Genomic DNA, 13,082 nt, shown 5'->3' with positions numbered 1-13,082 from the left:
GACTCCTGCACAGGTTATGCAGTAAGAACTAATCAGTTTGTGGGAGAGTTTGAAGGACAAAATTTTCAAGTTAAGGGTCACTCCCCAGCAGTTCACCAACCTTCCTCCATTGAAATATATCTACAAGGGATAAGATTCAACAATGTCAAAAATTGAATTTGGGGAGATTTAAGATAAAAACAAAAGTAATGCAAATAAAAGTAAATCAACAAAAGCAAAATAAAAGAACTTGGGGTGCCTCCCAAGAGCGCTAATTTATAGTCCTTAGCTAGACTCTTTTCATGTTTCATGGTGGCTGAAATTGGAATTTATTGCCTCTGTTTCCAATAGGTGCTTCAATGAATCTATACTTCATTTTCTTTCCATCACATGAGAAGATCCTTGTTGCTTTGTCTAAAAATCCAACCATTTCTTTCTTGACAACCTTTGGTGCATCTTTTTCTTTGAGAGATGGTTGCTTTACTTCACTTTTCTCCACTTGCTCAACTTGAAAGATTGGTGCCATAGGACAAGGTGGATTACTATTCAAATCTTGTGCAAATGCAGCCTCTTTTGGATTTTCATCATTAATACTCCCTTCATGGATAAGACAACTTTCAAGAGAAGCCTTTGGATAGCTCTTTCTAAAGTGCTCTTTTACTAACTCATCAACTATATCAATTCTCAAACAAGAGTCTACATTTTCATGTTGCTTCTTCTTATCATTGCCAATGTTGAAGACTAAATGATCCTCTCCGACTCTGAGAGTAAGCTTTTCACCTTTCACGTCAATCAAAGCACCAGCTGTAGCTAGGAAAGGCCTCCCCAAAATGATTGGGATATTAGAATCCTCTTCCATGTCCAAGATGACAAAGTCAACAGGTATATAGAATTTCCCAACCTTCAGAGGCACATTCTCCAAAATCCCTTCAGGATACTTAATTGATCTGTCAGCTAACTGAAGAGAAATGTGGGTTGGCTTAAGATCTCCCATATTGAGCTTCTCATAAATGGAGAGGGGCATAAGGCTAACACTAGCCCCTAAATCACATAAAGCTTTTACAGAACATGATTCCCCAATGTGGCATGGAATTGAAAAACTCCCTGGATCCTTGAGCTTTGGAGGAAGTTTCCTTTGGAGGATAGCACTGCATTCCTCAGTTAAGGCTACAGTCTCATAATCTTCAAGTCTTCTTTTGTTTGAGAGAATTTCTTTCAAAAACTTAGCATAAGAAGGCATTTGGGAAAGAGCATCGATAAAAGGCACATTTATATATATCTTCTTCAAAACCTCTAAGAACTTCCCAAATTGCTTATCAAGCTTGGCTTATTGAAATCTCTGTGGAAAGGAAGTGTGGCTTGTAAGGCTGGAGGTATATATTTCTCTTCTTTCTCTCCAACCTCCTCTTTACCTTTTCTTGCACTCCCTTTTTCACTCTTTTGTTTTTCATCTCTCTCAAAATCTTCCTCATTTTCTCTCTTCTCAACTTTTTCACTCTTCTCATTATGCACTATTTTACCACTCCTCAGTGTGATGGCATGACATTGCTCCCTTGGATTTTCTGTTTGACTAGGAAGTTTCCCCATAGAATTGGTACTTGATGAGCATGCTTGTTGTGCAATCTGATTTTCCAGCATCCTATTGTGTGTTTGCATTTGTTCCAGCCTTGCTTTCATCTCTCTCAACTCTTCATCACGCTTAATTTGATTAGCAAGAATTTGTTGTAATAAAGCCTCTGTGGTGGAACTTTGTTCTTGCTGTCTTGGTAAAGGTGCAGTATTTGCATTCTTTTGCTGAAAACTAGGTGGTGGTTGCCTAGGTTGTTGGTATTGATGCTCTTGTTGTTGTGATGGAAAGTTCTGAGTTGAAGCTTGATTTTGCTGATTCTCCCATGAAAAATTGGGATGATTCCTCCAAGCATATGAAGGATAATCTACTCCACAGCTCATTGTTCATTATGCATAAGTAACTTGTTGAGAACTTCCAGAGCATGATGATGAACGACTAGCATACTTAAATCCTCCATTTTCTTAGCAAGGACATTAGTGAGTGCATCAAATTTGGCATTGATCATGTTGAATGGATCAAGCTCATACATTCCAGCAACTTGCCTTTTTTGAGTTGGAGTTGACCCTCTTGGACTACTCCATAGATGACTGTTCTTTGCTATTTTCTCTAATAACTCATAAGCTTCATCTTCATGCTTAATGATGAATTCCCCTCCAGTTTGAGCATCAATGATCCCTCTGATAGCAGGAGTGATGTTTGTGTAAAAATTCTGGTTTATCATCCATTTGGGAATGGCATGATGTGGACATTGTCTCTCCAACTCCTTCCATCTCATCCATGACTCATAAAGAGTCTCATCTTCTCTTGGTCTAAAAGCAATCATTTGATTCCTCAACTCTTGAGTTTTTCCAGGTGGAAAGTATTGGGCAAGAAATGCATCAGTGAGCTGCTCCCAATTTGTAATTGAGTTGTGAGGTAAAGAATCAAGCCAATCCAATGCTCTATCTTTCAAAGAGAATGGAAACAATTTTAGCCTTGCTGCATCATCAGATACTCCAGGTTGTTTTTGCATGTCACAAATCATAGCAAACTTCTTCAGATGTGTGTGTGGATTTTCAGAAGGATGACCCCCAAATTGAGAATTCTGAATCATTTGAAGGACTCCAAAATCCATCTTGTAACTATTTGCATCAATCCTTGGTCTTGCTATGCTCTCTCTCAAGTCATCAAAACGTGGAAAAGCATGATCCATCATACTTCCCCTAGGCACGTTAGCATTAACAACTTCTTCACCATGGGCTGCATTTTCATTATTTTGATCATTTCCAGCATTACCAACACCAATTCTAATTCTTTCATCAGCCATGTCTGCTTCTAATTCAGTTTCTATCAAGGCTTCTTTTCTTTTTCTGGTTTCTTTCTTGTTGGCCTTACAAAATTTCTCAATTTGTGGTTGAATAATAAGGATGTATCACTTGTGCTTCTAGCTCTTCTCATAAAAGATTAAGAGTACCTGAAAAAGAACAAACAAACACAAAATGAAAAGATAACAGAGATAAAACTAAAAAACAACTAAAATAATCAAGAATTCAATCTTAAACAAACAACTCCCCGGCAACGGCGCCAAAAACTTGATGTGGCCCAACCGCAAGTGCACGGGTCGTACAAGTAATATAGAAAAGATATCGTTCCCACGAGGAGTTGTGTTAATGATTGAATTTTTGATATAAAAAATGCTAACTAATTTGGACTATTTTTGAAATTAAAGTAATAAATTGATGGGTATTGGAGTATGAAATCTATATATGCAAAATTAATAATCTATTCAACTATGTAATGATTTAACTAAATTTGCATCAAATTAAAATAAAGCAAATTCAAATATGGCAATATTCAAAATGGCAAGTAATTAAATTCGATTAGAAATTAACAATGATAAAAAGGCGATTCCGGAGTTCGGGATTTCATATTCAAGCTATTTTGGGATTTTCCCTAGCTAGCCCAATCCATGAAATTTATGGGTTTAAAGGAGATTAATTCTAAAATCCTTTGAAAACTCTTTCGAGTGAGACAAAGAGTGCCTTAATTAACTTAATCCTACTTTCGTGGAGTTAAAATTAACCAAGACCCATTAGGTTCTTTAATCAATCTATTAAAACCCTCTTAACCCTTAGTCTATTTCTAGATCTAAGTTAATTAAGTCCAATTTCTTGATTAACTATCACTTGGTTTTCTCCTTTCGGTGCTTCAACCAAGGATTAAGAACATAACTTAATGGGGCCCTTCATTAAGCATGTGAATAAGCACACAAGAAATGGATTAAACCTCATAAATTCATTAAATTGGGACTAACCCAGTTCAAATCCACAAAAATAACTAAATATTACATCCCTTACTCCAGAATCAAAATGAAACTACTCACTACCCATAATGTCTACAAGATATTCTGAATTTAAATGGAAATAAAGCTCTAATCTAAGCTAAGAAATAAAAAAACTCAACACTAGAAATGTAGGAAAAGGTAAGAAGAGAAAGAAATCCCAAATCTGGTTGGAAATGGTGTGGAAAACTAAATGTGACTCTTCAGCTGCCCTTGCTCCTGCTCCTTTCCTTCCTTTCTTTCTTCCTCCCTCTCTAAAATGGGAAATGAGGCTATTTATAGTATTTTTCTGAAATGGAGCCCTAAAATGGTGTGTTCTAGGAGGAATTATCCGAGGAATCTTACTGACTCATTAATTAACTCTTTATGGGATTGCATAAGTGGGTGCATAAGTTATGCAGTCCCTTATGCAATTTTACCGATTCTGGTTCACTTATGCGAACCGCATGACTTTGTGCATAGGCTATGCACAATTCCGTGAAGGTGCATAAGGGAGGCGAGAATGTGCATAAGCTATCACGATCTCCTTATGCACATTTCGGTTGGTTCTGAAGCGATGATTTTTCTCCTTATGCAGATCTGCATAGCTTATGCGGCAAGTTATGCACAATTTGATCAATGCATATTTCAGCTTGAAAACTTGTTTTTGACATCTTTGGCTGTAGAAGTCACTCCTCAATGGCAAAATTTCTCTTCAGTCCTTCAAAAACACCATTTTTCCTACAAAACAAAGTAAAAGATACAAATTAATCCAAAATCGACAGTTATGGGAAACTAACTAATTAACTAATGAAATTAGCTAAAAATAACTAATAATAGAATAAAATAGCTATGAAATTAGACCTAAATGACTATGCAAAATGTATGCATCACATATCTCTCTCTCCTCCCCCAATACAAAAATAACGAAATTGAGAATGTTAGGATTCTAGTTGGTCAAGGCATGGACTTGGAATCCCTCGTTGGAAATATGAGATTTTAAAATGGGATGGCATGATTCTCCTAAATCCATTACAATTCCCTTCATTAAATTAAAGAAAAAAAAAAATTCGTGTCAAAGTGGATTTAAAGAGGAGTATAAAGAGTGCGTACATGTTGCAGAACAAAAAGATAGAAAATAACAAATAAATAATAAAAAAATGCAGGTAAGGAAAAAATTTCACCTTTGCTTTCAGAAGTATCAAATAATCTTGTGAGACGTTCTTAATTACCAACTATTAGAAACTAATGGTGGAATGTCAATTGATAAAGTACCAATGGTAGCAAAACTTGACCATGTTGAACAAGCAGCTTCAGCATCTCCAAGCTTGCATTTAATTTCTTCTCAGTGTATCTGAGCAGCATTCAAATCCTTTCGAGAAAACTGGATCGCCTCCAACTCCATTGTCACCAGTTTCATTGAAGGTCGTTTCTTTCCTTGAACGTTTAAGCATCTTTTTGCAAGGTTAGCAACAACCATGACTTCTTCTTTGACACAATGCTCCATGATTCGAGGGTCAAGCATATCAAAGAATTTGTTATTTTCCATCATATGAATAAAATGCGAGGCTAAACCAATGATTTCTTGGGACATTGCAGAACAAACTGGTTCTTGACCAGTCAAGAGCTCAACAAGCACTACCCAAAGCTATAAACGTCACTTTTCTCTGTAAATTTGCTTGTGTGAAAATATTGTGGATCCAGGTACCCAAAAGTGCCCTGTACATTAGTGGTAAGGTGAGTCTGGCCAAGGCCCATGGATCTTGAAATTCCAAAGTCTGATACTTTTGCCCTGTACTTTTCATCCAAGAGTATGTTTTTTGACTTGACATCTCGATGAAAAATTGGTATACCAGCTGCAGAATGCAAATAAGAAAGTGCTCCTGAAATTTCTATGGCAATTTGCAAACGCATTTCCCAAGATAATTGAAATTCCTCATCTGGGTCATGAAGATATCGAAAAAGTGTTCCATTGGAGATGAATTCATAGACAAGAACAGGAACACCCGTCTCCAAGCAACATCCAAGTAGTTTTACCACATTCCTGTGATTAATTTGTGATAAAATGACAACTTCATTAATGAATTGTTCAAGCTCTGCTTCCTCTGTTATCCTGAATTTTTTAACTGCAACAATTCTTCCATCAATCAACATTCCTTTATAAACAGTACCTTGGCCACCTTGGCCTAAAATTCTATTCACATTGAAGCGATCATTAGCCTTTTCCAACTCTTTTAAACTGAATATTTTGGCATTCTCAACATTGCCTTGACTTGAACATGTTTGCTGCTGTAACATTCTCTTGAAGAACTTTTCCCTCCGCCTAATGTTGTTTCTTTTCTTTATAGATTTGTATAACCACCGCATACCAAGTACAACCACTAACAATACTAGAACGCCACCGAAAAAACCTAAAATACCAAACTTTTCATTGTCAATAATAAGTGGATTATTTTATTTTTGATGGGCTTATAATTTGTTTCATAAATAAATTTTGTTTTGTAAAACTACTCTACCAAAGATTAACTTGCATATTTAGATATAGTACAAAGCTTCATAATCACAAAGCTTCACAATCCACTATATTTCAATTGCATAGAATTAATCTGGGGCAAGAAGAGATTTACCAAAAATGATAATCCATATCATATCAATCACACATTTATATGATCCAGGAGTATTCACACATCTTGTAATCCATTGGCACGAACTATACATTGGGTCTTTGCATTCATCAATATCTAAGTAAAAGAGAAATTTATTTGCACATAATCAGTATAATTTGTCAAATTATGTGTAAAACAACTATAAATATATATGTAAATAGATAACTGAAAATAACACAATACAATTTTGTTTTGGGAAGTAGAATTTTCACCTGTGCATCCAAGGTAAGGATTGCCCTCATAGCCATTTTTGCAAGAACATAGGAATCCTGCCTTATAGAAAGAAATGTAGCTTGTAGTGCAATTTGCTCTTTCAAAGTCATCATATTTCCATATGCTGGAATTGATCCTCCAAGTTAGCTGCATCCGAAACTGGACAGGGGAATGCGTTTCTTCCTTGGAAACCCATGATGATCCGTCTGCTAGAAAGGCCAACTTGCAATCATCTTTGCGTTGATAATTACCATCTACAGCCTGTAAACTTGCATTGAAAACCTGAAGGAATGAAGGTATCACAGCCTGACAACAATTGTAACCATTACAATACTTCTGTATCCAATAGACATCAGAATACGTAGTTGTGAATTTAAGAAGCATTTCTTTCCAATCAACATCATTCTGGGCAAGGCAGGTTGAGTCGCACCCAACGAGTTGGGGCGTATTATGCGTCAATAAAGCACGGGTATTGCAGCCTATTGCAATGAATATATTCGAATCAGACAAGAAGAAAGAACTTCCTGTAAAATTCACAGGCAAACCCTTATCCCTGCCAGGGCAATTGGAGGTTATTATTGGACTCCTGACATTAGCTGTGCCGCCTCGAAGATCAATACCGAGCAACTCCATATTGATTCGCCTTAAAAATGCTGTAGGAGGATAGCTGGTAGTGTCACACTCAATCTCAAACCATTCATCCATATAACAATCCTTACCCAATCCAAATGGGTAAGGAATGCTAATATTTCCGCAATGGTCTGCACAGTTAGGCTTCACCATTGGTGTCCTTGCTATTGCCAACTGAATAGTTAGCAATAGTGTAAAAGTGAAACTGATCAGAGACAGTGCCATTCTTGCTCTTTCTAGGCGTTTCTCTTGAGAGCTTTTGAGTTCAAGTGAAAGCTACCTGAGGTCATGAATCGAGATTTTTCTTTGCACCATCTGGTGAATTTGTCATGCGAAAGACAGCGAAAACTTCTTTAAGCAGGAAGCAGGGTACGGAACAAAATTACAAGCAGAGTTTTTCTCTGTACCAATCAACTTACAAGTCATCTTTGCCAATTCAAGTTGCAAGGAACATCCCAAATCGAGTCTCGATTCATTGTCTAAAATGGACTTTTATCTTGGCATGAATACATCATTCTCACATTTTCCACCCATTTCCATATTCAGTCAAATTCATTTGCATTGAAATTCCTTATAATACTGAAGTCTGCAGTAAATTCAATGCAAGAGAAGTCATCATTTAATAATTAGTTGAAATTTCCAGTCTCAATTTTTTTTTTCAAATTTTCAGATAGATAACTGTTCCTTATACTTAACAAAAAAATATATATATATTGTTCCTCGTTGTGTTTTGGTAGGATGATTCTCCCCTTGGCCGTCGATTCTTGTTCTGTAAGATGGAGGAGCTCCATGGTCTGATGGTCAGATGTACAAGGATGAGCGGCGCTACATGATTGAGAAATCGGGCCTTCCTTTTAGGTGCCCTACCCGATAAAGTATAAGGATGCTGTATTTAGGAGTGTGCAACGATGGACAGAACTGATAAAATTAAAATTTAAAAATTAAAAATTAAATTAAATTGATTATTAAAATAAAATTAAATAGAATTAAATTTAAAATATTAGTTCGATTTTAAACCGATCAAATTAAATTTAGTAGGATTTTATATTTTTAATATTAAATTTTAATAATAAAAATATTAAAAAAACTTAAAAATTAGAACTAACAAATTTTATAGTTTTATATATATATATATATATATATATATATATATATATATATATAATTTCGATTTAATTTAATTTTTTAATTTTTTATAAAAATACTCGAATTAACCGATTGAATTTTAAAATTAAATCGATTGAATTTTGAATTGAGTTAATTTAATTTAATTTAATTTTTTAATTTAAATCAAAATCTACCCACGTATTTTTCTATATTGAGCCTTTTATTGGATTTGATAGTGGGCTTATAGGTCGTAATGTTGTCCCGATTATAATAGCTCATTTTCTCTTTTTCTTTCAGAAGGTCATGGCCTTGTAACACTTCCTCTAGGGTTTTAAGACTATTTCTAATAAAATCTTATTTTTTGATTTAAAATAATAGTTTTTTTTTTTTTTTTAAGTTTTGGGCCTTTGTCTTTTGGGCGTGGGGTTGTTGGTTTAAGTTGGCTATCTCCCGTTGTAATTGAGCTTAATCTTTGCAGTTTTAATCATTCATCTATGAAATCATATTTCATTAAGAAAAAATAGATTTTTTTTTAAATTTTATTTAGGGAGGAAAAGATGGAGAAAGAAATAAATTAAGATGCATATCTCATTTTACACTAGATTAAAAATTAATATGAAAATATTATAAAAAGCAAATTACTAATAATAATTATTAATCAAAATAATAACAAAAAATTAAATATAAAAATATATTTATAAGACAAATTAGTAAAAATTAATATATATATATATTAATTAAAAATTAAGAAAAATTAATTAGTACTAAAAATTAGAAATATAAATAATTTTCTAATAAGAAATATATGAACAAAAAATAAATTATAACAAAAGCAAATTAAATAAGAAAGATAAGAAAGAAAAAAAAAACAAGAAATTGGATAACAAAGAAAAAAGATAAAGAAGAAAAATAAGAAAGAAAAAGAAAATGAAGAAGAAAATAGATAAGAAAGAAAAAGTTAATAAAGAAGAAAAATAAGAAAGAAAAAGATGATTGGGAAGAAAATATATGAAAAAAAGATTACTAAGAAAAAAATAGGTAAGAAAAAAAGATGATGAATTAGATAGAGAAAAAAAATGATTAAAAAAATAAAAGAAAATGAGCAATGATTTATATAAGTGAATTAGTAACTGATTTTAATAATCGATTGTCAGTTGTTAATTTTTTTAAAATATTGTACAGAAATTTTTGTGGAAAAAAAATTATAACAAATTCGCAATCAATTACAAAAACGGTTATAAAAATTGATTATTGATAACAACCGATTCATAAATAAGTTGCAAATAAAAAAAAATTGAATGAGATTGAAGGGAAATTTTGCAACCGATTTTATCGATTGTAAAATCGATTACTAATAATGATCGATTTCATTTTATTATAAAAATCAGTTATTGTTAGCAAGCGATTCGCAAATCGATTGCAAATGAAAAAAAAAAGTAAAATATTGAGTAAAAATTTTTAGAGGGAAAATTTAGTAATCAATTATTGATTGCTATTAGCAACTAATTTAATTCGATTGTAAAAATTAGTTACTATTAATAACCGATTTTGTGAATCAATATCTAAAATTAGAGCTTTTTTTAAAAGGCTCTAAATTTACAACAAATTCCTTATCATTTGTTATTAGTAACTGATTTTTGTAATCAATTTAAATTGATTGTTAATAGCAACTAGTAATCAGATTTATGCAACCGATTGCAAATTAATGCTTGAATTTGAGAGTCAATTAAAATAACTCTTTAATTTAGTAATCATTTTTAATCAATTAAAATAACTCTTTAATTTCATGACTATTTTAAATTTATTGTCGTTAACAACCGATTTTTAAATCGATTGCTATTAGCAATCAATTTCTTAATTAGATGCTAACTAATTACTAATAGTAATCGATTTTAAAATCGGATGCTAATAGGGACCAATTTTAAAATTAGATGTTAATCGTATATTCAATGTTTTTTTAATATAAATTAATAATCGATTTTTGAATCAGTTACTAAATTTTTAAAAATTAATTATTTTACTAAAAAAAATTGAAATCATAAATCGATTATAAATTTGGTTGCTAATAGTAACTAGTTTCAATCGATTGCAAAACTGATTTTTTTTTTTAGTGATTGCATAATAAAATAATATAAAACTAATTTTAAATAGAATTTTCGCATTTATTAGATTAACTTTATTAAATTCAAGAATATTTATATTCTAAATTTAAATATTAAACAGATTTTTATGTAATTTATTATGATTTTTTGTTGAAATTTCTTATATAAAAGCTATCCTTGAATAATAAAATGTGGAGAAAACACTTCTTTAAAAAAATCAATGGCATGTTTAGGAACAAAAGTGGAAGAGAAAAGGAAATAACTAAGAAGTTCAAATCCCTCTTCTTCCAGTTAGGTTTCTAGTTGGTCAAGCTGTAGGATTTAGAATTTCACATTAAAATAATGAGAAATCAAAGTCAAAATTTTATATGAATTTGGATTTTTTTTTACTAACTATTCAATATTTAAGTTTTAGGATATGATTTTCTTAAATTTATAATTGGTGACAAAGTTGACTCACGCAAATATAAAATTTAAGATGGACAAAGAGATACTAGCAGATCATATTAAAATTCTTGGTAACTTCGTAGAATTTGGAAAGAGATACACTGCAGGTTAGATTAAATTTACCTTAATTATTATTATTATTATTATTATTATTATTATTATTATTATTATTATTATTATTATTATTTTAAAAAATAGATTAAAATGTTCCTAAAATTTAATTTCATCTATAAAATATTCTTTTATTCATTTTACGCCTATTTAGACATTAATTATGATTTTAAAAGGTGCCTAATGATAGAGAATATCTAGTAATTCATATTTGGGAAATTTTTAAATGTACTCATGTAAATATGGGTACGTTTTATAAATCATAAGAAGTGGGGGAGCATATACTTTATAGTATCTTATAAAATTTGCCTCATACTTGGCCCTTCGCCCTTATAATATTAGAGGTACATACATTATAATTTTGTCTTTTCATATTAATCATAGAAAGTTGGAGCTTTGGAGAAATATTTTAGAGTCAAAGGGTTTTAAGTTAAGTAGAACGAAAACAGAATACATGCATTGCAAGTTCAATTAAGGCCGAACTGGTGATAGGGAATGAGTTAGTTTGGATGGAATGGTACTGCCCCAAAGTAATCACTTTAAATATCTCGGCTCAATCCTTCAAGTAGATGGTCAAGTAGATGGGGGATGTGAGGAGGATGTTAGTCATAGGATTAGAACCAGATGGTTGAAATGGAGAAGTGCCACGGGAGTTTTATGTGATCGCAAAATTCCCAATAAATTGAAAGGAAAATTTTACCGTACAACCTTACGACCAGCCATGTTATATGTTAGTGAGTGTTGGGCATTGAAGGAGTCGTATGTGTCTAAAATATGAGTTGCAGATATGAGAATATTAAGGTGGATGAGTGGTCATACTAGACTAGATAAAGTCCGTAATGAGAGCATTAAAGAAAATGTGGGAGTGGTGCCAATTGAGGATAAGTTGAGAGAAGAAAAATTAAAGTGGTTTGGTCATGTGAAGCATAGATATACGGAGGCTCAGCTTAGATATATAGAGCACATTAGATTAGAGTATAGAAAGAAAAGAATGGGTAGACCTAAACTAACTTGGAGAAGAGTAGTACAACATGACATAGAAGCATTACACATTTCTATTCACTTTTCAGTCCATCTATTAAGGATTAAAACTTAACTTAATGAGGGCCCATTCATCAAGCAAGGAAATAAGCACACAAGCAATAAATCAAAATATAACAATCTTCATTTAAATGGCTAAATCAGTTCAAAACCACAAAACAAATCAATATTTACAAACCCATCTCTAGAATCTCAATAAACTACTCACAAATCATTGTTTAAACATAAACCCAAATGAAGAAATGAAGAAATAATGGAAATGTAAGCTTAAAGGGGTAGAAAAACCAGTGATTTGCAGCGGGATCTCTGAGAAAAGTGCGAAACTTGATCCTTCTTTCTTTGGAAGAAGATGCAAAGTGCTCCTCCTTTTCCCTCTTTCTATCTTTCTAAAAATGCCTCCCTTGCTCTCTATATGGAAAGAAAGTGATAAAATGGGTCTTTATATAGGCTAAGGGACTGTTCTAGAATGGGTAAAAGGGGGAAGGATCCAGAAAAGGTGAGGTAAAAAGCTGGAGTAACGGAAATGCCACGTCAACAATTTTCCAGTAAAAACGACATAAGCTGAGTCGGTTGTGTCGCGGGTTGTGTCGCTCTCGGCGTGAATATCTGACGATCGACACAACCTGCGACATGAGCTAATTCGGTTGTGCTGCAGGTTGTGTCGCTCTCGGCCATTTTTTTTCTCAACTTCAAAATTTTTGCAATTCGATTTTAATCTCCTCCAAATGGCTACTCTGATCAAAATACATCAAATTTCTCCAGATTTAACCTACAAAACAAATAAATTCCAAAAATTAAACTAAGAAACGTGAAAATTGTAAAATTGACTAAATATATACTAATATCTATAATAATGGCTATGAACAAGGGTAAATTATGTGCAAAAATTACTCCTAAATGATGATCTAAAATGCATG

At 32.5% G+C, this 13,082-nt stretch overlaps 1 non-coding gene and 1 pseudogene across 1 annotated transcript; one reads left to right on the top strand and one right to left on the bottom strand.

Annotated features, from left to right (window-relative positions):
* The first annotated feature begins 2,280 nt into the window (after positions 1–2,280).
* Positions 2,281–2,388, top strand: LOC131181202 (small nucleolar RNA R71). Its single transcript, XR_009149830.1, has one exon. It is a non-coding gene; the product is annotated as a small nucleolar RNA R71 (small nucleolar RNA).
* Positions 2,389–4,406: 2,018 nt separating this feature from the next.
* On the bottom strand, positions 4,407–8,156 carry LOC110672661 (wall-associated receptor kinase-like 22; annotated as a pseudogene).
* Between the last annotated feature and the right edge of the window lie 4,926 nt (positions 8,157–13,082).

Source organism: Hevea brasiliensis, chromosome 6 (genome assembly GCF_030052815.1).
Source record: "Hevea brasiliensis isolate MT/VB/25A 57/8 chromosome 6, ASM3005281v1, whole genome shotgun sequence".
NCBI lineage: Eukaryota > Viridiplantae > Streptophyta > Magnoliopsida > Malpighiales > Euphorbiaceae > Hevea > Hevea brasiliensis.
The sequence above is the reverse complement of the archived record's forward strand: the minus strand, read 5'-3'. Positions and strand labels throughout refer to the sequence as shown.